At 33.2% G+C, this 23,999-nt stretch overlaps 1 long non-coding RNA gene across 1 annotated transcript in view; it reads left to right on the forward strand.

Moving 5' to 3' along the window:
- Nucleotides 1-15,966, forward strand: part of LOC131507097 (uncharacterized) — a 62,161-nt gene extending 46,195 nt beyond the window's left edge. The window contains exon 3 of the long non-coding RNA XR_009259326.1: nt 15,894-15,966. This is a non-coding gene — a long non-coding RNA (uncharacterized LOC131507097). The remainder of the gene's footprint in view (nt 1-15,893) is intronic.
- Nucleotides 15,967-23,999: the final 8,033 nt, after the last annotated feature.

The following is a 23,999-nucleotide window of genomic DNA, read 5'->3' on the forward strand; positions in this document are numbered from 1 at the left end:
GTGGATGGGATCAGTTTCTTTATTTGTCTTTCTGTTGCTTCATTATTAGTGTATAAGAATTCAACTGATTTCTGTACATTGATTTTGTATCCTGCGACTTTGCTGAATTCATGTATCAGTTCTAGAAGACTTTTGGTGGAGTCTGTTGGGTTTTCCATGTATAATATCATGTCATCTGAAAAAACTGAAAGCTTGACTTCATCTTTGCCAATTTTGATGCCTTTGATTTCCTTTTGTTGTCTGATTGAATAGAAACCCCAGAATTAGACCCACAAAAGTATGGCCAACTAATCTTTGACAAAGCAGGAAAGAATATCCAATGGAAAAAAGACAGTCTCTTTAACAAATGGTGCTGGGAGAAATGGACAGCCAACATGCAGAAGGATGAAACTAGACCACTTTCTCACACCATTCACAAAAATAAACTCAAAATGGATAAAGGACCTGAATGTGAGACAGGAAACCATCAAAACCCTAGAGGTGAAAGCAGGAAAAAACCTCTCTGACCTCAGCCGCAGTAATTTCTTACTTGACACATCCCCAAAGGCAAGGGAATTAAAAGCAAAAATGAATTACTGGGACCTCATGAAGATAAAAAGCTTCTGCACAGCAAAGGAAACAATCAACAAAACTAAAAGGCAGCCAACAGAATGGGAAAAGGTATTTGCAAATGACATATCAGACAAAGGGCTAGTATCCAAAATCTATAAAGAGCTCACCAAACTCCACGCCTGAAAAACAAATAATCCAGTGAAGAAATGGGTAGAAAACATGAATAGACACTTCTCTAAAGAAGACATCCAGATGGCCAACAGGCACATGAGAAGATGCTCAACGTCGCTCCTCATCAGGGAAATACAAATCAAAACCACACTCAGATACCACCTCACGCCAGTCAGGGTGGCTAAAATGAATAAATCAGGAGACTATAGATGCTGGAGAGGATGTGGAGAAATGGGAACCCTCTTGCACTGTTGGTGGGAATGCAAACGGGTGCAGCTGCTCTGAAAAACAGTGTGAAGGTTCCTCAAAAAATTAAAAATAGATCTACCCTATGACCCAGAAATAGCACTGCTAGGAGTTTACCCAACGGATACAGGAGTGCTGATGCATAGGGGCACTTGTACCCCATGTTTACAGCAGCACCTTCAACAATAGCCAAATTATGGAAAGAGCCTAAATGTCCATCAACTGATGAATGGATAAAGAAATTGTGGTTTATATACACAATGGAATACTACGTGGCAATGAGAAAGAATGAAATATGGCCTTTTGTAGCAATGTGGATGGAACTGGAAAGTGTTATGCTAAGTGAAATAAGTCATACAGAGAAAGATAGATACCATATGTTTTCACTCTTATGTGGATCCTGAGAAACCTAACAGAAGACCATGGAAGAGGGGAAGGAAAAAAAAGGTTAGAGAGGGAGGGAGCAAAAACATAAGAGACTCTTAAAAACTGAGAACAAACTGAGGGTTGATGGGCGGTGGGAGGGAGCGGAGGGTGGGTGATGGGTATTGAGGAGGGAACCTGTTGGGATGAGCACTGGGTGTTGTATGGAAACCATTTTGACAATAAATTTCATATTAATAAATAAGTAAAATAAATAAAATATACAAAAATAGAAAAAAATAAAAACAAATATGTCCACCAGAGAAAAAAGTCAAACCTTTCTAAATACTGTGTGTATATAGTCTTATTGTGTGTGTGTATGAATATATTTATCTGGTAGAGAAAGAAATATAGCAAGCATAAGACATATAGTTTATAAAACATTATGAAAAGGTTAAGGTGAATATATCAGTTATATCAGTTACTTGACACGTTAAAAGAAAAAAACGGATTTCAATCTGGCTCATGAAGCAAGACTCAACTATATGCTGTATATAGAGATTCACCTCTCATAAAATGGTTTAGGAATGCTCAAAATAAAGAAAAAGTCTACCAGGGCAATGGAAACTGTAAGATCGAAGGATAGCAATCCTCTTATTAGCCAAAATGGAATACAAGCCAAAAATCATTTAAGGTTATCAAGGGCACTTGTACTAAAAATCACAAATCATAATGATGTATTAATACTTATAAATAATTATTCATCCAATAACATAGCAACCATTTCTATGAAACAAAATACATAGATAGAAACAGACAATATAAGACTTTAACATACCACTCTCAGTATAACACATATGAAGTCCTCCAATCAAAGACCACCATAACACCTGTAGCTGAACAAGTCACATTAGTGCTCGTTGCATGGAAGAAAACTGCACACCAGGAGAAACATAGAGTGAGCCAATAAGAGGGTCTTAGAAAAGACTTATTTTAAATGTTGGGCTTATTTAGGAGATATGGGAAGAGTTTATAGAAGAGTACTATTGGAAAGTGGGGGTAATTATATTTGTAGTTTATTGTATTTTGTTGTAGTGATAAGTCTTATCCAGAAGGAGGGCAATAGGAGTGAGGCTACAGCAGTAACTGGTAAATGGTCAAAGGGCAGATGCCACTCATATTAACTTGATAGGGAAATATTTACCATTTTATGGTTTAAATAGTGAGCTTGTTTTTAAGTTTGTGCTTAGAAAAAAAATGTGTAATTGTCTTGTTTTTGTCTTTATCATAGTCACAAAGTGACCTTGTCAGTATCAGGTTGTTTTGTCCAAGAAGAGAACAACAGGCCTAGATGAGAATGCTAGATGAGCTACAACACTGAGGTCTAGTTTCTGGTCATCAGGGTCTGCTTTCCTCTTTTTTAGACTAAATGCACACAAAGTAAGTAAGAAGGTAGAGTTACTAAGAAACATAATTAGTAAGGTAAATTCTATAAATATACATCAAACTTTATACCCTTATAAGAGAATACATTGATGTTTGTCTATATATGTCTATGTAACATTGCCTAAATATACATTTATTAGGTCACACTCATATATACACACAGAAACTTCAGTAAGTCCCATAAAATAGAACTATTATAAGCAATGCTGCTTAATCACTATACAACAAAACTAGAAATTTTTAATAAAATCATAAACCAACAAAGCTTTAACCTTGAAATTTAAAAACACTTAGTAAACTTTTAGGTTAAAGGAAAGTTACAAATGATATTATTGTTTTTAAAGTACAGAATATGTAGGGTGCATTAAAAAATTCCTATCACTAAACACTTTAGTAATAAAATTAAGTATTTAAAATGAATTAATTACTCAATTAAAAACTAGAATAATAATAACATAAATCTGGGGTGCCTGGGTGGCTCAGTCGGTTGGAGCACCCATTTCTTAATTTTGATTCAGGTCATGATCTCACTGTTCTTGGGACTGAGCCCCACATCAGAATCTGTGCTCTAGTGCAGAGCCTGCTTGGGATTCTCTCTCTCCCTCTGTTTTTGCCCGTAGCTTGCTTGTGCATGTGCATTCTCTCTCTCTCTCTCTCTCTCTCTCTAAATAAGCATTTAAAAGATAATGTAAATCAAAATAAAACACACAAAAATAATATAGATGAAATTAGAAGTTAATGAGCTAGAGATTAAAAAACAGTAGATCTAATCATTAAATAAAAATCCTAGGTTTTGAAAAAAATATAGATATATGCTTATTTGAACAAAAAATAAATACAGTAAGTTTAAACCAAAAATGATGAGATTGGCTGGCTACAAGAGATGACTGAAAGAGTTGGAAAGAATGGGAAGAAGGGAATGGTATAGAAGGAATGATGAAGTAGTGATACTCCAAGCATACATTTTTGCTTAGTTTGACTTTTAGTACATTGGTTATATTTTGCATAATTAAAATATAAATAAATAACTAAAATCAAGCAGGACATGGGGGCAAATCCAAACTAGAATAAAAATAGTAAGTAATAAGCGTAACTGTATTACAGACAATTACACTAAGGGATTAGGAAAGAAAAATAATTAACCTAATTAACTTTGGAAAATAGCATTTTGACTTGATATTTTAAAGCCAAAGACACAGTTGAATGTATACAAATATTGTGCTATAGTTGGTAAATTTTTCTTCATAAGGTTATGGGTTTGCAATTCTGAGGCTACTTTATGTGTAAAGATATTGTGGATAATGAAAACTAGGTTCCATGCTACCAGAGAAAAGTGTTACAAATGGAAAGGGGAAATACTAGAATCAACTTTGTGGTGTTGGATTAGAGTCACATATGTGTATGTAGAAATACTGACAGACATATGTGTACAGATATTCCTCAACTGATGATGATGTTACATCCTGATAAAACCATCATAAGTTGAAATTATCCTAAGTCAAAATTCATTTAATACACTTAACCTACCAAACATCATAGCTAGCCTACCTTAAATGTGCTCAGCATGTTTATGTTAGCCTACAGTTGAGCAAAATCATCTAACACAAAGCCTATTTTATATTAAGGCATTGAATATTTAATTCATTGAATATTGAAAATGAAAGAGACTGGGTTTTATGAATGTATAATGGTTGTAAGTGTATTGGTTGTTTACCCTTGTGATCACATGGCTGGCTGGGAGCTGCAACTGGCTGCCACTGCCCAGCATCATAACAGAGAGTATCATACCACCTCATGTCGCTAGCCTGGGAAAAGATCAAAATTCAAAATCTGAAGTGTGGTTGCTACTGAATACATATCACTTTCACACTATCATAAAATTAAGAAAAATCATAAGTCAAATCATTGTAATTGGGGAGTGTCTGTATATGGACATACATAATGTTTCCTATCTTTGCTCACTGAAAAGCAATAAAACCCCAGTAGCAGTGAGATCATCTAGCTTTCACATTTTGGTTTCTAAATCTCATTCTCCAGTTAAAGGAATAGAACCAATATGGTGAAGTGTTTGATTCAGGTCTTGGTTACAGATAAGCCTTCATGTTGAAATGACACAGGAGCCAGCTTGAAGGAGCTCCTAATGGCCAAATCTGGGACAATTAGAAGAACAAAATAAATATGTACAGTGATAAATGTAATTTATAGAACCAAATAAAAACCTGTGAATTCACAGTGATGTAGATAAATTAATAAATAAGTAAAATAAGGGCTCTTTCTTGGAGTAAAATTCTAAATAATAAATGGAGAAGGGAGGATGGAAATTGAAATCACTACACCATAGTTATAATTGTTGCATCAATTGATGCTATAATTAGGGGAAGTGTGGCATACAGGATTATTGTGTAGGCTCCAAATATATACCTGAAAGATACTTATTAACTATACAGTAAAATTAATAATTTTACAATGGAGTCACCTGCTGGATACCATCTCGATCAAGTGATTTAAGTTATTACCAGTAACAGATGTATTGCCATGCCCTGTCTCCTGATTTGATGCACTGAAACGAACATAGCGTTACTTATGTGGAATTCTTACCCCAAAAAATGCAAAATTTGAGTTTGATCAGCTTTTGGGGAAACAGTGAAACTTAACAATTAGGGCTCTTCTATAACTGGCTGTTCTTTTCAAAAGTGACAGAGTCTTGATGAAACCCCAACAAAGAAAGAAATACTGTAGTAGATTATAGAAAACTAAGGAGACATAGCATTTAAATGTAATATAAGATCCTCATTTGTATCCCAGATCATAAAAAAGTAGTTTCTCTAGATTATTTAATCTATAGAATCTATTTATTATTTAATCCGTTACTTTTCTGATTCTGATACTTTCCTATTGTGTAGTATCTTACCTTTTAGAGAAGTTTAGTGAAGAGTAATTGGAAATTATTTGCTTTATTTTTGCAACCATTTATAAGTCTGACAGGATTTCAAAATGAATATCCAAAAAAACAAAGCTTACATTGTGGTATATATATATATATATATATATATATATATATATATATATTCAAAATTAACACAACTGCATGTGGGAATAATTTGTTCAAATTATTGTCAGAGAAAGATTCATTAAGGAAGGTATAAGTTAATTGGTTTTGGAAAAAATTAAAATTATCTGGCTGAGCAAAGGTTTTAATATGCTAATTTGAACAGTCCAGTAGGGAAATATAGAATATAGCTTTTCTCAATTTTATCTTTTTTTCATGGAACTTTTGGTTGACATAAGTTCCAAGAAATATAATTTATTAAACACTAATGGAAGCAGTTGGTTGCCGAGAGGTGTTTTTAATATGGATGGACATGAAAAGATTAACCTTGGTAAGAGTTGAGTCCAGTCATCTGCTTCAAGACATAAATATGCATAGTAAGGATCTCAGCCTATGTCCAAGCCTTTAGCCTATCCTGAGGCACAGGCACATCTGGGCATATTTGGTGAACTTGTGGGAGCTAGATCACTTCACTGGGTTAAGGAATCTCTTAGAAAAGACTTCGTGCTTTGGCCATATCTGGCAAACTGACAAAGTGGCAGGAAGGTAGTTTTGAGGAATCTATCAGCAAAACAACACAATAAAAGTGACAATGATGAAGATGATGACAAACTTTCTGCAGAGAGCTTTATATGCTGAGTGGGAAGAATGGCAGTGAATAGACTTTCTTCTTGGCTGGGGTCTATGCTTAGTTACTGGTAAGAGAGAGAGTTGAAGTAATACTTAAAAGATGCATTTCCCTACTCTGAATAAAACGTAAGGGTACACTAACCCTGATTTCACACCAGCCATTCTTGCAGAAATTTGTGGCTTTGGTTCCATCCGAATCCTTCAGCACTCCCAGATGATGCCAGCAGCAGCCAGAACTTTTCCTTTGTTCTTCCTGATGGAACATTAGCAAAGATGGCCAGCAAAAGCAGTGATGGGAAGAACTTGGTAATAAGCACATTTGTCACATTAACCAGAGTAACCTTTGGAGTACACACAGGTTGTTGACATTGAGACAATGTGAGTTGTAGCCATTTTTTTGAAACCATTTTGATGATGTTCATTTGGTGCCGGAGAGACCAGGAAACAAGGGTCTCTTCTTCCCATTCCTCCTATACATCCACAAAAGTCAGATGTGGCTGCTTGTCTGTGGTCTCAAGGCTAAGTTGTCCTACTTAGTAGAGTTTTAATAAACAGTGACTGGTAATACACTTTTAAGTAAAATCTGAGCAAATCAGTAAAGTCACCAGAATGTATTGTGATTGCAAACAAGTATTACAACACAACCTCTATAGCTAAACAAAACAAAATACAGCTTGGTTTTGAATGTGTTCTGCAACATGTCACCACCACATTGTTATTTTACTCATTCAAAATAAGAACGATGACCCCTGTACCTCTACCTGCATGTATAGGCACATGTGTATTATATGGGAAGGGTGCTGGGAACATTGGATAGAAAGGTGTGAGGTGACTGCATTTAAGTGTTTGACTTATCTTTTTAATTTGTTTAATTAGATTTTGTTAGTGTCCCATCATCATTTGAGTTTTCTATTCCACTCAGTGATAGATTTTTTCCTATATTTTCTTCATCAAAACCTGTGTGTCTTTTACCCCAATGTCACAATGTTAGAGAGATGGGTGGGTTATAAAATTCGTTTTTTAGACCTTTTGGAGAGTTGCCTTTTATAACATCCTCATTCTTATAAATATATTTCAGGGGAGCCTGGATTGTGTGTGTGTGTGTGTGTGTGTGTGTGTGTGTGTGTGCTTGCTAGTGGTTCTATGTACAACTATTTAGGATACACATATATTTTGAATCACATGTCCTGTCTCAATTTACCGTTGCCTGGATATATAAAACTTTTAGCTGCTCAGCTATAGTATTATATATATATTCTCAGACCTAGAGTTTTAATGAATTTTCCTGATATTCATGTTTCATGTATCTCCAATCCAAACAAAACACACTATTCATTTTGCCACTGAATAGGAAATGATCCCGGCTATAGAATACCCAACCTCCTCTCCGGTTTGCTAATAGACTTTTATTAACATATTTTTGGACAATTAAGCTCCCTAGCTATGAAGGGAGATTCTTCTTCCAAATGTCTTGTTTTCCTTGCCTCTTAAGAAGAGTAAGACAGCTGCCATTGGAGCACAGCTCTGGGATTGTCAGTCATCCATGCAGTCTTCTCACTACTAAGGACATTCTCATCCAACTGGAGAGTTTTCTGCTATTATGTGAAAATCTACCCCGGCTTTCAGGGAAGATGGATGTCAATAAAACTCCTGAGATGTTTGACACCATTTCACTACTTCTAAGACTAATGGGGATTTGGGGAAAGTAGAGGAAAGATGAACTAAACACTAGGATATAATTTCGCTCAAGACTGGGTTATACAAAAAGACCAGTATACATAGGGATAACTTTAGCTTTAAAAAAAGTGCTCTTATTCCTACACACAACTCCCGAAACTTTGTCTTCTATTTTGATAGTTATTCTATAACTTTTTTTACATTTATTTATTTATTGAGAGACACAGAGAGACAGAGCACAAGTTGGGGAGGGACAGAGAGAGAAGGAGACACAGAATCCAAAGCAGGCTCCAGGCTCTGAGCCGTCAACACAGAGCTCAACGTGGGGCTCAAACTCTCAAACTGTGAGATCATGACCTGAGCCTAAGTCGGATGCTTAACCGGCTGAGCCACCCAGGTGCCCCAATTATTCTAAGCTTTGATGCACGTTTCTACTTCCAATATTGTATATATAAGCAATTCTTTAAATTCCACTTATTATAATAACAGTGTAAGGAAAAATAATATGTTCAAAAACGCTTCATAATTCAGAAATATTCTATCAAATAGATTATCTTGTTTGATTTTGAAAAATGTGAATTAAGGAATAATTTTAATTATTATTATTCATTTTTTGGTTGGGATACCATAGGATTTAAATATTTTTCATTGTCATACAAAAACATGGTAACAGGTTGTAGGAAAAATGGTATTGAAGTCCAGGTCTTGTAACTGCAAAAATCAGAACTACTTCAACCATGCTGTGCTCACATTCTTTCCTCAATGATTCTTTTTCTTAACTTTGTTTTTTAATATTGTTCATATTTTCCATAGTTTTCAGTCACCTTGATACTTGGTCTTTGTATAATAGCTTCTTAGTCAGTGTTTTAAATTCTCCATTTATAGGGGCGCCTGGGTGGCGCAGTCGGTTAAGCGTCCGACTTCAGCCAGGTCACGATCTCGCGGTCCGTGGGTTCGAGCCCCACGTCAGGCTCTGGGCTGATGGCTCGGAGCCTGGAGCCTGTTTCCGACTCTGTGTCTCCCTCTCTCTCTACCCCTCCCCCGTTCATGCTCTGTCTCTCTCTGTCCCAAAAATAAATAAAAAAATGTTGAAAAAAAAATTAAAAAAAAAATTCTCCATTTATAACTTCTATTATCATCCCTTCATAGACTTATAAAATCATAGGTCATTAATCTTAGAAGGCACAGACTTTAGTCCAAAGAATGTTTTAATTATTTTCACAAAATCCTGGATTTACATTCTACTTTTTCTTGAATATTAAGCTATCAAATGTTTGTTCTTTTAGTACTCAAAGATAAATTTAACTTTCTAAAACCTCACTTTTGTAGGCTAGATAATCTTAACTTTATTAATTATTCTTCTCAGTGTTTCACATCAGTTAGGGATTTTTAAGATCCAACTGACAAAAAACATGACCCAAACTAAAAACAAAACCAAAAAGGAATTTATTTTCTTACACAACCGAAATATCTAAAATTAGGGCCAGCTACACAACTGGATTGGTATTGAGTTTCAAAAACATTCCCAGGTTGATTATAAAAGGACGTCATAAAGGAATTTTGGAGTAATGGAAATGTTCGGCTTTGTGACTGTGGTAGTGGTTAGTCAAATCCATATATTTGTCAAAGGCCATGGAACTATATAAAATGATCCATAAAGAGTTCATTTTATTCATTTAGGTTTTAAAAATCAGTCAGGATGTGCACACCAAATTGGAAACCATAAACAATCTATGTGAAAAATACTGCTACATTGTATTCAGGTCAAAATGAAAACTTTTAGTATGCATTATATTAACTCTTTTCTTTCTTTTTTTTTTTTTTAAGTCACTTTATATCTAGGTGTTTGTAGCAGAGTGCTGTCATCAAAATCATAGCTCACTTAAATACTTAAAGAATTTAAAAAAAACAGAATTTGCTCACTAAAATACTTACCAGCTTTTAAAAAGATTTAAGGATCAAAGCTGTGTTGATTTTTAATTCATCTAGTAAGCTATGCAAATCTTTAAGACACTATGTTTGCAGTCACACTTCAAAATGAAATCAGTTAGTGCACTGGATTTTATAATGGATAGAGTGTTTTTAAAATTATTGAAAATAGTTTACTTTTTCTAAGTCAAAAAATTCTTCTTTTACATAAATGTAAGAGTTAGACAAGAATTCACAAAGCTTATTTGACTTGATTTTGTTTTTATCATCTTCATTTTTTTTTCTTGTTTCATTTACATTCTCCTTTCTCATGTCTTTGACTGCAAAACTAAGTTGCTTGTGGAACATTCTGGTATAGTTTAGCATTTATGTTTTAAGTAACTTTTTCCATATGCTTGTTTTTGCCTCCATGAGGTCTTTTGTCTCAACTTCCTTAATCCCCTACTCTTAAATTAAAGAAAAAAGATTTTAGCTTTCCTTGTTGTGTTTGGCTATGATGTGTAGAATCAGTCATACCCAGCACTCTACTGTAAGTTTATAATTTTAATTAGCTTCCTATAAAATTTCCCTCTTGACTCCATTGCCCAGTTAAAATAAGTTTCAACTTCCTCAACTCCCAAGAAGTAAGATGTGCGGGAAGACAGTGATCAAAGGATTAAATAGAAACCTCTAGAAATCTTATTTCTTCTTTGAAGAAAATCAGGTCAGTTTTTACCATGTTTTCTGCTTGGATTCATAGTTCATGGCTGGCCATCAGTATTTGATGATTTAAAATGCTTTTGGCTCTCTCTATTTAAAAACAAGATTAGTTATGTATGTCACATGAACTCCTGCATTTGTGGTAGCACACACTAGAATTAAGGATATTACTCTTTTTTCCATTACTGTATGCTGTCTTTACTCAGAACTTTCTTTCTTGGATTGCAATTTTGAATGCTTGGTCTCAGATATTATCCAATTACTGTTCATCTCAGCATATTCAAATCCTTAAAGGCAGAATCAAAACAAATATTGGAGTGTGGTAGAGACAAAGATTTAATGCCCTTTAAATAAAAATAAATTAGGCAGCATCTATATATTCAAAGCACAATGGGATGTAATTGAAATATGTAGTCATTCTAATTTTCCAAAGCCTTTCACCAATTTCCTATTAGAAGCAGATACTAGGAAAAAGATGTGACCAGAGTAGCAGATTATATTTTGAGAATGAAATTTACCTATTCTGTTTTTTCTAGAAATGAATTTAAAGTCAATATAAATTATATTATTTAGATATGCATCTTATTTGAATGTAGAACTATTAAGCCTTCTCTCACTTATTTTTTTGACATCGTTCTGTTCTTCATGTTTTCTAGATGTTCACAGGTTTGGGGCCAGAGGCCATGTGCCATAAAGTGGGTTACATTACAGAGAGAGATCCTTTTCTTAAGGAAATTTTTCTTTAATAATGGGGAGTAAGCAAGCTTGTCATTTACTCTTGACAGAAGCATTATCTTTATATGTCAAGACTGTTCACTATACTAGCATCCTTGATGATAGTCTGGGAAAAAAGGCAGTTATGCTTTTCTCACATAACATGCATCTATCAGAAACCTTTAGAGAATTGTCTCCCAATACCTACTCAAGTCATTCATACATGTAGAAGATAATCACCAGGTCAGTTAAAGATAAAAGTGTTTAAATAAATAAGGCAATGAGTAAGTGATATTGTAAATGTTTTTGAATAAAATAAAGCAGAAATGTTTTGACCTTATGGTAAGGCAGTTCTTCTAAACAGGTGACAAGTTCTTTTCTTAGAAAAGAAAGAAAACATTTATAAATGTAATTACATAATAATTTTTGAATTTTAGTACAAAGTAAATTATAAATAACAGAATTGGAGAAATTAAATATATTATTAATACTGGAAAATTATGGTATTATTGAAAATATGGTATGGCAATACCCTAAAAACTGGCAACGGTTACTATCCAGGATATATACAAGTTTCCTCCAAGCAATATTAAAAAAAAAAAAAAAAAAGCAAAACAAGGTAATATAGTATGAGCAAAAGTTATGGTCAGGATATTTACATAAGAAATACAAAATATAGGGGTGCCTGTGTGGCTCAGTTGGTTGAATGTCTGACTCTTGGTTTCAGCTCAGGTCGTGATCCCAGGGTCATGGGATTGAGCTCTGCCTTGGGCTCCATGCTGAGCATGAAGTCTGCTTAGAATTCTCTCTCTCATTCCTTCTTAACCCAATTGTGCTCTCTCTCTCTCTCTCTCTCTCTCTCTCTCTCTCTCTTTCTCTAAGATAATAATAAAGAAAAGAAGTATAAAATACCAGTAATAAATTTTAAAAGTTCTTAATTTTACTGGAAGTAAAATTCATGTTTTATGTTTTTAATCTTTCAGTTTGATAACCAAATAAATGTTTCTGAGAGCATAGGAAAGCATGTAATTCCATACACTATTAGTAGAGGTATAACTCATTATAGTTACTTTAGAGGGTAGTTTGGCAGTTTCTATTCAAATTTAATATTCACATACCTCAAGAATCAATAATATTTTTTTATATTTACTCTAGAGAAACATTTTGTATATTCCCAAGGAGCCACGTACAAAAAAACTATTGAAATATTATTTGCCCTGATATAACATAAGAATAAAGAAAATAGTCAATAAAGGAATGGGTAGATAAAATGTGGAATACTACTGACAGTTAAATATCCTCAAATTATAGTGGAAATCGTAAACTGTAGGCTAATATCTACAACATCATGCCACTTAGGTAATTAGAGAGAGAGAGAGGAAGGGAGGGAGAGGGAGACAGGAAGAGAGACTGAGAGAGAGGGAGAGAAAGGGAGAGGAAGGAAACAATATCCATGTGTGTATAAAATGATCTAGAAATATACATGGTAAATTGATAACCATAGTTACTTCTGGGAGAGAAATTTGGGTTGACAGTTGATAATCAGGGAGAACTTTTTTTGTTCATGAATTCAACTTGTCCAGCCTGGTGATTTTTGACCTATGTATTAATCCATGAACCCACCACCCACAAAGATACAGAGCATGAAATAGCTAATTTATCATACAGGTATATGTGATTCTACTCTCTTTTATTTAGCATAAAAAGGGAGACAGAGTAATAATGGAGTTGAAAGAATGCATGAATAATACACCTATCTTAGTGACTGGCCACAGATTGGAGCATTAGCATTAATTCTAGATAGTAAAATATCAAAATTAGGATAATATATGTATTGTATTGAAAAAGACTGATTTAATAATATTATAGTCAAAGTTTTCCTTGGTTTGCCAGCACATTTGATTTTCGTCTAATTCAGTTATTTAGAAAGGATGATGGTGATTTTGGGATTTCCTCTCTCCTGTGATGTGATTATTTCATTATCATGAGGATAATAATTAGCAGTATGAACTGACCAACAAACTATTTTGCTTTGGTAACAATTGGACAGAATTGTTTAACTTATTTGCTGGAGAAGTCATGCTTGTACTTTCCTGTAGGAGGTGATTACTTTAAAGATCATAACTGCATTAGACATAGTAATGGTTTTGATGCTTAGAGGAAGTAGAACCACAAACAGATGTTTTGCATTTTTAGATGATGAAAACTTTTATCTGGAACATTGATGGGCCTTGGGAGGGTAGTTTTTATATTTTATTCTCAATCTTAATGATGTTTTGTTTGATTATGAGGCTGGTAAAACAGAAATGCAAAATGTTCTGGAAACTAGAAAATAGATTAATGTAGCTTACGCTATTCCTGGTGAAGATCTGACAGAGCTGAAAGGTGGGCTAATTTTTACTCTTTGTAATGTAATATAAATAAACACACATACTTCAAGCAAATTGAAAAGTATAAAGAATAATACATTGAGTACTAATGCATACTTTTCTAGGCTGGTGACATCTGAATGGTATATAGTATTTGCATTTTTTAGGGTTATTTTTCAGTAATAAACAATTGTTTTTATGATTGAAATTACCTTTGTACCTTTTCCTATTCTAAAATTTATCCTGTCCAGAGGGAATCTCTTTTGAATTTTGTATTTATCATCTGACAAATATTTCAAACTTTTTAAAAAGTTTATTTATTTACTTTTAGAAAGAGAGGGAGGGAGAGAGAGAGCACAAGTTGGGGGGGGGTGCATAGAGAGAGGTAGAAAGAGAATCCCAAGCACAGAGTTCTGACAGCACAGAGCCTGATATAGAGCTCAATCTCATGAACTGTGAGATCAATCTCATGAACAAAGTAGGCTCCAGGCCCTGAGCTGTCAGCACAGAGCCTGATGTGGGGCTCGAACTCGCTGAGCTGAAGTCAGACGCCCAACCTACCGAGCCACCCAGGCACCCCAAAACTTGCTTATTTCTTTTAGTCCAATATTGCTTTTGAAGTTTAGCCAAGATGAAAAAGGAGTTCTGTTAGCCTCAGATCTTCTTTGATCAATTATTACAAATAAAGGGGAAGCCTTTTATTTTTTTAATCCTCCACATATCATCCTTTCTGTTCTTCTTGGTGATGTTATGACCAGTGACACTATTTGCACTTTAATTCATATATATGTATCTAGAAATAATGTTACATTGTTTTGTGTGTTTGCATGTTTAATTGTGTGTACTTTGCCTTTTTGTCATTATGAGATATCCTTTTACAATTTTGGCAGTACTTCTTATGATAGTTCGTTTTTGCCTGAATTTATATTGCCACTCCAGACTTCTTAGCTTTACTTTTTGCATAGTTTATCTTTTTTCTATCTTTTTATTTTTAACATTTTTGTGCATCTATATCAACTGCTTCTTTTTTGTTGTTGTTTATTTATTTTGAGAGACCACAATTGGAGTAACAGAGAGAAAGAGAGAGAGAATCCCAAGCAGGCTCTGTACTGTCAGAGCAGAGCCTGACGTAAGTCTTGAATTCACCAACCATGAGATCATGACCTGAGCTGAAGCTGGAAGCTTAAACAACTGAACCACCCAGGACCCCCTTTGTGTCTTTATATCAAAAGACACATAGCATATGGGTCTTGCTTTTTTAATTCAGCATGATAATTTGCATGTTAATTGGGAAACGTAGTCCATTTATATTTAATGTAATTGCTGATATGATTAGATATAGGTCTAATCTTATCATTTGTTCTTTATGCTGTCTTCTCTGTTTTTGGTACCTCTGATCATTTTTTATTTTCATTTATGTTAATTAAATATTTTTAATATTCCTCTTCTCTTTATTTTAGCTACAACTCTGCATTATTTTTTAATTATTATTTTTTTAATGTTTATTTATTTTTGAGGGAGAGAGAGAGAGACAGAGTGCAAGTGGGGGAGGGGCAGAGAGAGAGGGACACACAGAATCCGAAGCAGGCTCCAGGCTCTGAGCTGTCAGCACAGAGCCCAATATGGGGCTCAAATTCATGAGCCATGAGATCATGACCTGAGCCGAGGTAGGACGCCCAACTGACTGAGCCACCCAGGTGCCCCTACAACTCTACATTATTTTAAAGTATTTTCTCTGGAAATTATACAATGCATCTATAAGTTACCACAGTCCAATTAGTGTTCATAATGGACTTATGTAAAGTGTGAGAAGCTTATAACAGTTTAATTCCATCTAACAGTGCCTTCCCTCCTTTGTGACATGTTCTCATATATATTTGAGAATATATATATATTTTTATCTGTGTTAAAAATTAAATAGGAAAGCTTTATAATTTTGCTTCAGTCATTTGTCTTTTTAAAAATTTAAAAAGAGAGAAGGGGAAAACATATAACTCATATTTATCTACATAATTGTCATTTTTTTATTGCTTTATTTTTTGTTACAGATTTGAATTTCCATCTGGTGTGAAGTTTTATTCCGTTGCCCCTTCAGTGTATTACAGTGTTGACTAGAAATGGTGAGTATGTTCACTTTTCTTATTCCTAATTTTAAAAGGTAGTTTCTAATGTTCCTTACTGTAAATAATATGATTATAGGTTTATCAAGTTTATTATTTTATTTATATATATTTTAAAAAATTTTAAAGTTTATTTATTTTTGAGAGAAAAACAGCGTGCAAGCTGGGGAGGGGCAGAGAAAGAGAGAGAGACACAGAAACTGAAGCCAGCTCCAGGCTCTGAGCTATCAGCACAGAGCCTTTTGCGGGGCTTGAACCATGAGATCATGACCTGAGTCCAAGTCAGACACTTAACTGACTGAACCACCCAAGCATCCCTTATTTTCATTTTTTAACTTTATTTTTATTTATTTATTTTTGAGGTGAGGGGCAAAGAGAGAAGGAGAGATAGGTTCCCAAGCAGGCTGCACACTGTGAGCACAGAGCCTGATGTGGGGCTTGAACTCTTGAGCTGTGAGATCATGACTTGGGCCAAAATCAAGAGTCAGATGTTTAACTGACTGAGCCATCCAGGTACCCTAGGTTTATCAAATTTATTAAGTTAAAGTATTTTTTATATCCTTAGTTTACTAAGAGGTATTGTCATGTATGAGTGTTTAATTTTATCAGTCTTAAGTATATTTAATGGGATAAACATATTTCCCTTTTTTAATATCCCAGTGTTATAAAGGGTATTTCTAGAATTTCTAACTAAAATCAATCTTTAAATTCCTAGAACAAAGAAAAGGTAGTCATTTTTTAATTATTGTTTTTAGATATAGTGTGGAATTTAAATTGCCTTTTTGAATTTTTAGATTTATATTAATGAGCAATATGGATTTTAATTTTCCTTCCTTTTTAGATGTTTATTTATTTATTCATTGAGAGAGAGAGAGAGAGAGAGGGAGAGAGAGAGAATGAACAGGATAGGGGCAGAGAGAGAGAGAGAGGAAGACAGAAAATCCAAAGCAGACTCCACACTGTCAGCAGGGAGCTCGACATGGGGCTTGAGCTCATGAATTGTGAGTTCATGACCTGACCCGAAATTAAGAGTCTGATGCTTAACCAACTGAGCCACCCAGGCACCCCTTAATTTTCCTTTCTTAATATTGTTTTTTTTTTCTGTTTTTTATTCCTATGTACATTTTTAGTGGTTTTTTGAGTAACAATACATTAATGGCAAATTGTCTCAATTTTTGTTTACTTGAAAGTACCTTAATTTCATTATCATCTTGATTGATTATGTTTCTGGGTATGTATTAATTGTCAAAATATATTTTTTTTAGCACTTCAAATGCATTATTCCTTTTTTTTCTGGCTTCTCTGTCCTTTTGAGAAGCCTGCTATCAGTCATTTTATTTGTTATAATTCTTTCCTAATAATTTGTGTTTTTTCTTTAGTTGCTTTGAAGTCCTTTTGTATCTTGGGTTCTGTAGTTTTTGCTGCTCTAAATTTAGCTTTGGATTTTTTTCATTTTTTTCATTCAGTTTGTGTTGTTTTATGAAGCAATCTCTTAAATGTGTTATCTTTTCAAATTTTGCCTCTGTATTCTGTCTAGTCTTTTTTTTTTTTAAGTTTATTTATTTATTTTGAGAGAAATGGAAAGAGAGAGAATGTGTAAGTGGGTGAGGGGCAGAGAGAGAAGGAGAGAGAATCCAATCAGGCTGTGTGCCAACCTTATGTCCATCTCAGGAGCCGCGAGATCACAACCTGAGCCAAGATCAAGAGTTGAACACTAAGCAACTGAGCCACCCAGCCCCTAGTCTTTCATTTTGAAATCTTATTTGGGTTTCCTCATTCTGTCCTTGATGCTTTTTTTTTTCTCCTATTTTCTATTTTTTGTCTTCCTGTATCCTAAACTATACTTCTATTTTACTCCCAAATCACCAATCTTTTTATGTTTTGTTTCTTTTCCTTATGTTGTTAATTATTTTAAATATACTTATTGTATAGTTTTATCTGAGAGGATTACTATTTGAAGCGTCTGTTGGTGTTATGTCTGCTGACTTTTGCTTATGGTGTTTTATAATTTTGGAATTGTAATTAGAATGCTTCTTTTTAGCATACCTTTTACTATGGCAATCCTGGGAAGCCTGAGGGAGGATTTATTTGATTTACTTCTACCAGGGACTCATTTTATTGTTAATTTTTCTGTTTGCATTGATCCCTATCCAAACAACAAATATTTTTAAATGTATCATATTTCATGGTAGATCTGTGACTAAACTTCTCTTTATCCTCTGCTCTATGACATAGAGTAAATTGGCCCAGCAGAAGAACACTGCACTGATAAACTGTAAAATTTGCATATTATTTCTTTTAAAAAAGTGTATGGGTTATCTGAGAATTCTGAGTGATAACATGGGAAGGGTTATACGTGATGAAAGTATTATAAATACTCCTTTACAGTGCTGAATTAGGATATTTAACTAAAAGTAGTGTGCTGTATAATTTTGAGAGGGGTTGTCCTAATATGTTTTAGTAATTAAGAAAATTATTTCTATGATCTATGCTTCTAGGAACTGAAAACATACAGAAATAAACTAGCATTTGATGTGTATAAATGCCAGAGTTTATATTAATATATGCATTTATCATATTATTAGTGAATGTGGTAATCAAATAATTTATATTTATTATTTGGCAGTTCACATAGTGCTTCTGTAGAAGCAGTTCATTTGATCTTTAGAAAAGTTTTGAAGTTCTAAAAGAGGTATGACAGATACCATTATACTTACTTTACAAGTAGGTAAATTTAGCTTTAGCCTAATTAAGTAAATTTCTCTGTAACAGTTGGAAGTGGGATTTGACTCCAGGTTTTCTAACACTAAATCCATTACTTTTGTAATTATACGTCTGTGCTTGATATATAAGGAATAATCATTTTTAAAAAAGGTTTTTTTTCACACTGAGTTTTACTAATTATTTTCATTAAGTTTAAGAGTTTGTGGAAATTAAAAAAAAAAAAAAATCTCAAGGTGGAGCACCTGGGTGGCTCAGTCGGTTAAGCGTCTGACTTTGGCTAGGTCATGATCTCCCAGTAGGAGGGTTCGAGCCCCACATCCAGCTCTGTGGTGACAGCATGGAACCTGGAGCCTGCTTGGGATTCTGTGTCTCCTCATCTCTGCTCCTCTCCTGCTCGCGTTCTGTCTCTCTCTCAAAAATGAATAAACATTAAAAAAAATTCTCAAGGAACAGAAATGTTGTAACCCAGAATTTCATTGAAGTTTGTTTTCTTCTGTGTATGAGTTATACAATTGTAGTTGTAGGTTTTTAAGGATCCTAGCGTTTTAATTGTTGATCTCTGAACACCAGACTAATCATATAATAAACAATAAAATGTTCCTTTGATTAATTAATTCAACAAAGAAAAATTACATAAAAAGATCTTAAACAAACCTTGTCACAATGCAGATTTTTTGGTTGTTGTTAAATATAATAACCAACTGTTGGATGAAGCTAGAGGATTTCTATTTTGGTATATTTGTATCTAGTTGAATATAGCACAATATTAGCAACTGAGATTTTATTTTTTTTTCCATCCTTTATTAAATTGAAGGAATGTATTGGAGACCATAAATACCCAGTATTTATATATCTATGTAACCATATTTTTGAAAATATGGTTACGTTGAAAACAACAAAAAGCTAAAACAGATTTATTAGTATATACCTTAGATATATAATCATCATTCCATGGATTTACCTCACTTTATAAGAAATTCTATTTCTTTTGTCAATCTGAGAACAGACCGTCTTCATTTTTTATTTTAATTAATTAATAAATTAATTAATTTTGGAATACAAGATATATTTAAATATGCATTTTTAAAAATTATGCAACTTGATCCATTTATTCCTGACTCTAAGGTCTTCCAAATAGGGACCTTTTTCTAAAATTGTATAGTTGATATACAATGTTACATTAATTTTAGATGTACAACATACTGTTTCTACTCCTCTGTAGGTGTAGGCACCATTTGTCACAATACAGTGTAGCTGCCATGTTTTATCATACAATACTATTACAATACCGTTGACTGTATTCTGTATGATGTACTTTTTATCTCTTTGACTTATTCATTCCATTGCTGGAAGCCTGTATCTCCCACTCCCCTTCAAGCCATCCCTCCATCCCCTCCCTTCTGGCAACCATCAATTTGTTTTCTGTATTTATGGGTCTGTTTCTGCTTTTTATTTGTTTATTCATTTGTTTTGTTTTTAGATTCCACATGTAAGTGAAATCATATGGTATTTGTCTTTCTCCGTTTGACTTACTGTTGTCACAAATAGCAAAATCTCACCTTTTGTTTGGCTGAGTAATAATCCATTTGTGTATATATGCCACACTTTTATTCATTCATCTATCAATGGACACTTAGGTTGTTTCCATATCTTGCTATTGCAAATAATGTTGCAATAAATACAGAGTGCATGTATTTTTTTTTATTATAATGTTTTTATTTTCTTTGGGCAAATACCCAGTAGTGGAATTACTGGATCATACGGCATTCCTATTTTTACTCTTTTGAGGAACTTCTATACTGTTTTGCACAGTGACTGCACCAATTTAAATTCTTAACAATAGTGCACAAGGGTTCCTTTTTCTCCGTATCCTTGCCAACACTTGTTACTTCTTGTCATTTTGATTCTAGCCATTGTGACAGGTGTAAGGCAATATGTCATTATAGTTTTGATTCACATTTCTTTGATGATTAGTGATGTTAATCATCTTTTCATGTGTCTGTTGGCCATCTGTATGCCTTCTTTGGAGAAATGTCTGTTTGTGTCTTCTGTGCATTTTTAATTGGATTATTTGTTTTTTGGGTGTTGAGTTGTATAAGTTCTTGATATATTTTGGATATTAACAACTTATCAGATATATCATTTGGAAATACCTTTTCCCATCCACAGGTTTTTTTTTTTGTTTGTTTAGTTGATTGATTACTTTGCTCTGAAGAAGCTTTTTATTTTGTTATAAACATACAGTTTATATATAAACATATATATACATATATATATAAACAAATATATATATAAACATATATATAAACCATATATATAAACAAACATATATATATAAACATATATATATATAAATATATATATATATGTTTATATATAAACATATAGTTTAATATAAACATATAGTTTATATTTTGTTATAAACATGGAGTTTATGTTTGCTTTTATTTCCCTTGCCTCAGGAGACATATCTAAATAAATATTGCTAAGTCCAAAGTCAAAGGAATTACTGCCTATGTTGTTTTATAGGAATTTTATGGTTTCAGGTCTTACATTTAGGTCATTAATCTTTTTTGAATTTATTTTTTGTGTATAGTGTAAGAAGGTGGTCCAGTTTGATCTTTTTGCATGTAGCTGTTAGTTTCTCAACACTGCTTATTGATTACTACAGCATTGTAGTGTATCTTAGAATCTGGGATTGTGATACCTTCAGTTTTGCTTTTCTTTTTCAAGACTGCTTTTGCTCTGAAGTCTTGTATTGTTCTATGCACAGTTTATTATTATTTGTTCTAATTCTTGACAAATGTTATTGGTGCTTTGAGTGTCTGAGATTTTATTAAGAAAAGACATATGAATTAAGCCTTAGTTAAATGTCATAACTAATAGTACTTTTTTTCTTGCAACCCTTTTCATGTACATTAAAACCTTGGTTTGTGAGCATAATTTATCCTGGAAGCATACTTGTAATCCAAAGCACTTGTATATCAAAGCGAATTTCCCCATAAAAAAATAATCGAAACTCAGATGATTTGTTCCACAAACCAAAATTGTTCATATAAAAATGATTACAATACTGTAATAAATAAAATACAAAATATAAAGAAAAATAAACAAGTTAACCTGCACTTACCTTAGAAAACCTTCTGGCTGGTGTGTGAGAGACAAGAGAGAGGAGGGTTATTGTGTAGGACGACTTACACTATCACTAACTGAGTCACTGCTATCTGTTGGCTCAACGGAATCTTTTCTTTTTGTGCAATTTTAACAAGGGGCCTATTCAGTGACACTTACTTTTGCCTTCTTTTGAGGATTTCACAGAAATGTGATATCGCATTGTCAATCACCCATAATCCCACAGCGAGAGAGAGAGAAGACCATTGACTCAGTTGTGATCATGTGACATTCAGTGTCATGTAATACTCGTATTGCAAGGCATCGTTCATTTATCAAGCTAAAATCTATTAGAAATGTTTGTTCACCTTGCAGAACACTTTGCAAAACAAGTTACTCACAATCTAAGATTTTACTGTATATACATATATACATATGTCTAAAAATGTATATATGTATAAAAAGATATAATACATTTATCTTTTGGGTTTTCCTAACTTCTAAAACAATATATGGTCTAAGAAAGATATTATAGATGTTGCTATAATTTTGTCAAAAATTAATTTGAATGGAGAATTTGTATATTAATCTATGAGTTTTTTTCCACACTGGGGCTCTGAGCTCACATTATGGTACTTTGGATATAAATGACAAATTTTAGTTTAATTATAAATGTTTATCAGAAAACATAAATTATTGAATAAATTTATTTAGCATATTGTTTAAATATACATTTTTCTTAATATTATCTACATGTTTTCTAACTGCCATTATCTTTGAAAAGAATGTGTCTGTATTAGGCTAAAAAGTATGTGCTTGCCTGTTCATTTATATGAAATTTTTCATTACAGTTATTGATCTTCATGAATTCTAGCATTTATATTATTATGTGATGCATACTGAAAGTATTAAACTGATTTCATGAGTCAAGTATCATCTCACATGGTGAAATAAACAGTTAATTAGAAAAACAAGGTATTTAAAAATGTTTCAAGGGGCGCCTGGGTGGCGCAGTCGGTTAAGCGTCCGACTTCAGCCAGGTCATGATCTTGCGGTCCGTGGGTTTTCGAGCCCCGCGTCAGGCTCTGGGCTGATGGCTCGGAGCCTGGAGCCTGTTTCCGATTCTCTGTCTCCCTCTCTCTCTGCCCCTCCCCCGTTCATGCTCTGTCTCTCTCTGTCCCAAAAATAAATAAAAAACGTTGAAAAAAAAATTTAAAAAAATGTTTCAATATAACGTTTTAAGAATAGTGTATATTTATGTTATTAACTGTAACCTTTATGAGATATCTAGAGTCTACATAGAAACTATGCAGCATCTTGGATCTGAAATTTTTTGCTTATTTTTGTTTGACTTTTACTTCTAAATTTTCCTCCCATGTTCTGACATGTCTTTTCTTAACTTATGAGACCCCATCTTCTTTCACTAAAGTTATTTATTAGGTCTTTGAAACTATTTTGATTCCATAGAGTTTATTAAATTATGTAAGATATATTGGAAAAAATGGTAACTAGAAACTTCATAAAATATCTTATTTAATTTAGGAGAATATTGAATTTGAATCTGATTCAGTTTCACCAACTTCTTGACTACAAAAATAAGAATTAATTATAAATTAAGCAGTTTTTTTATTAGTAGAAACTTGTATGTATAACAATTGTTTCATATTTATTATTTTTTATTTAATCCAGTAATGGAATATTGCAGTAAGAAGCACGTAATGTATTAAATACAGACCAACTATAAGAGATCCAGCTTATTACTATAAACATACACTTACTAAGGTATCATTCCTATTTATATTGTAGTGATAAGAAATTACAAATCCCAGTAAGATATAAATCAAATATGTAAACAGTTCCACCTTGCCCAAAAATAATTATAATTCAAATTTTTCTCCAAAGATAATTATGAATCTAACCTGCAGGTAATGCCACCATGAAAAATCTATCACTCTCACAATAGCGCAAGAAATAGTGAAGAAACACATCTTTCCCTAATAGTTTATTTTCTTTCCATGACATAATTTACAAAAGGTTTCTTCAGGTCAGTTTTCCCTTAAGGACAATTTCATTTGAAATCACAGTATTTTCTCACAACAAAAATATCTGGCAGTGTTTGAAAACCCCTTGCTAGTTGGAAAAATCTGAGCTATAGAGATCAAATTTATCAAGCCAAAGCATAAAATAGTGTCAGGAGTT

The sequence above is a fragment of the Neofelis nebulosa genome, chromosome 3 (genome assembly GCF_028018385.1).
Source record: "Neofelis nebulosa isolate mNeoNeb1 chromosome 3, mNeoNeb1.pri, whole genome shotgun sequence".
Lineage (NCBI taxonomy): Eukaryota > Metazoa > Chordata > Mammalia > Carnivora > Felidae > Neofelis > Neofelis nebulosa.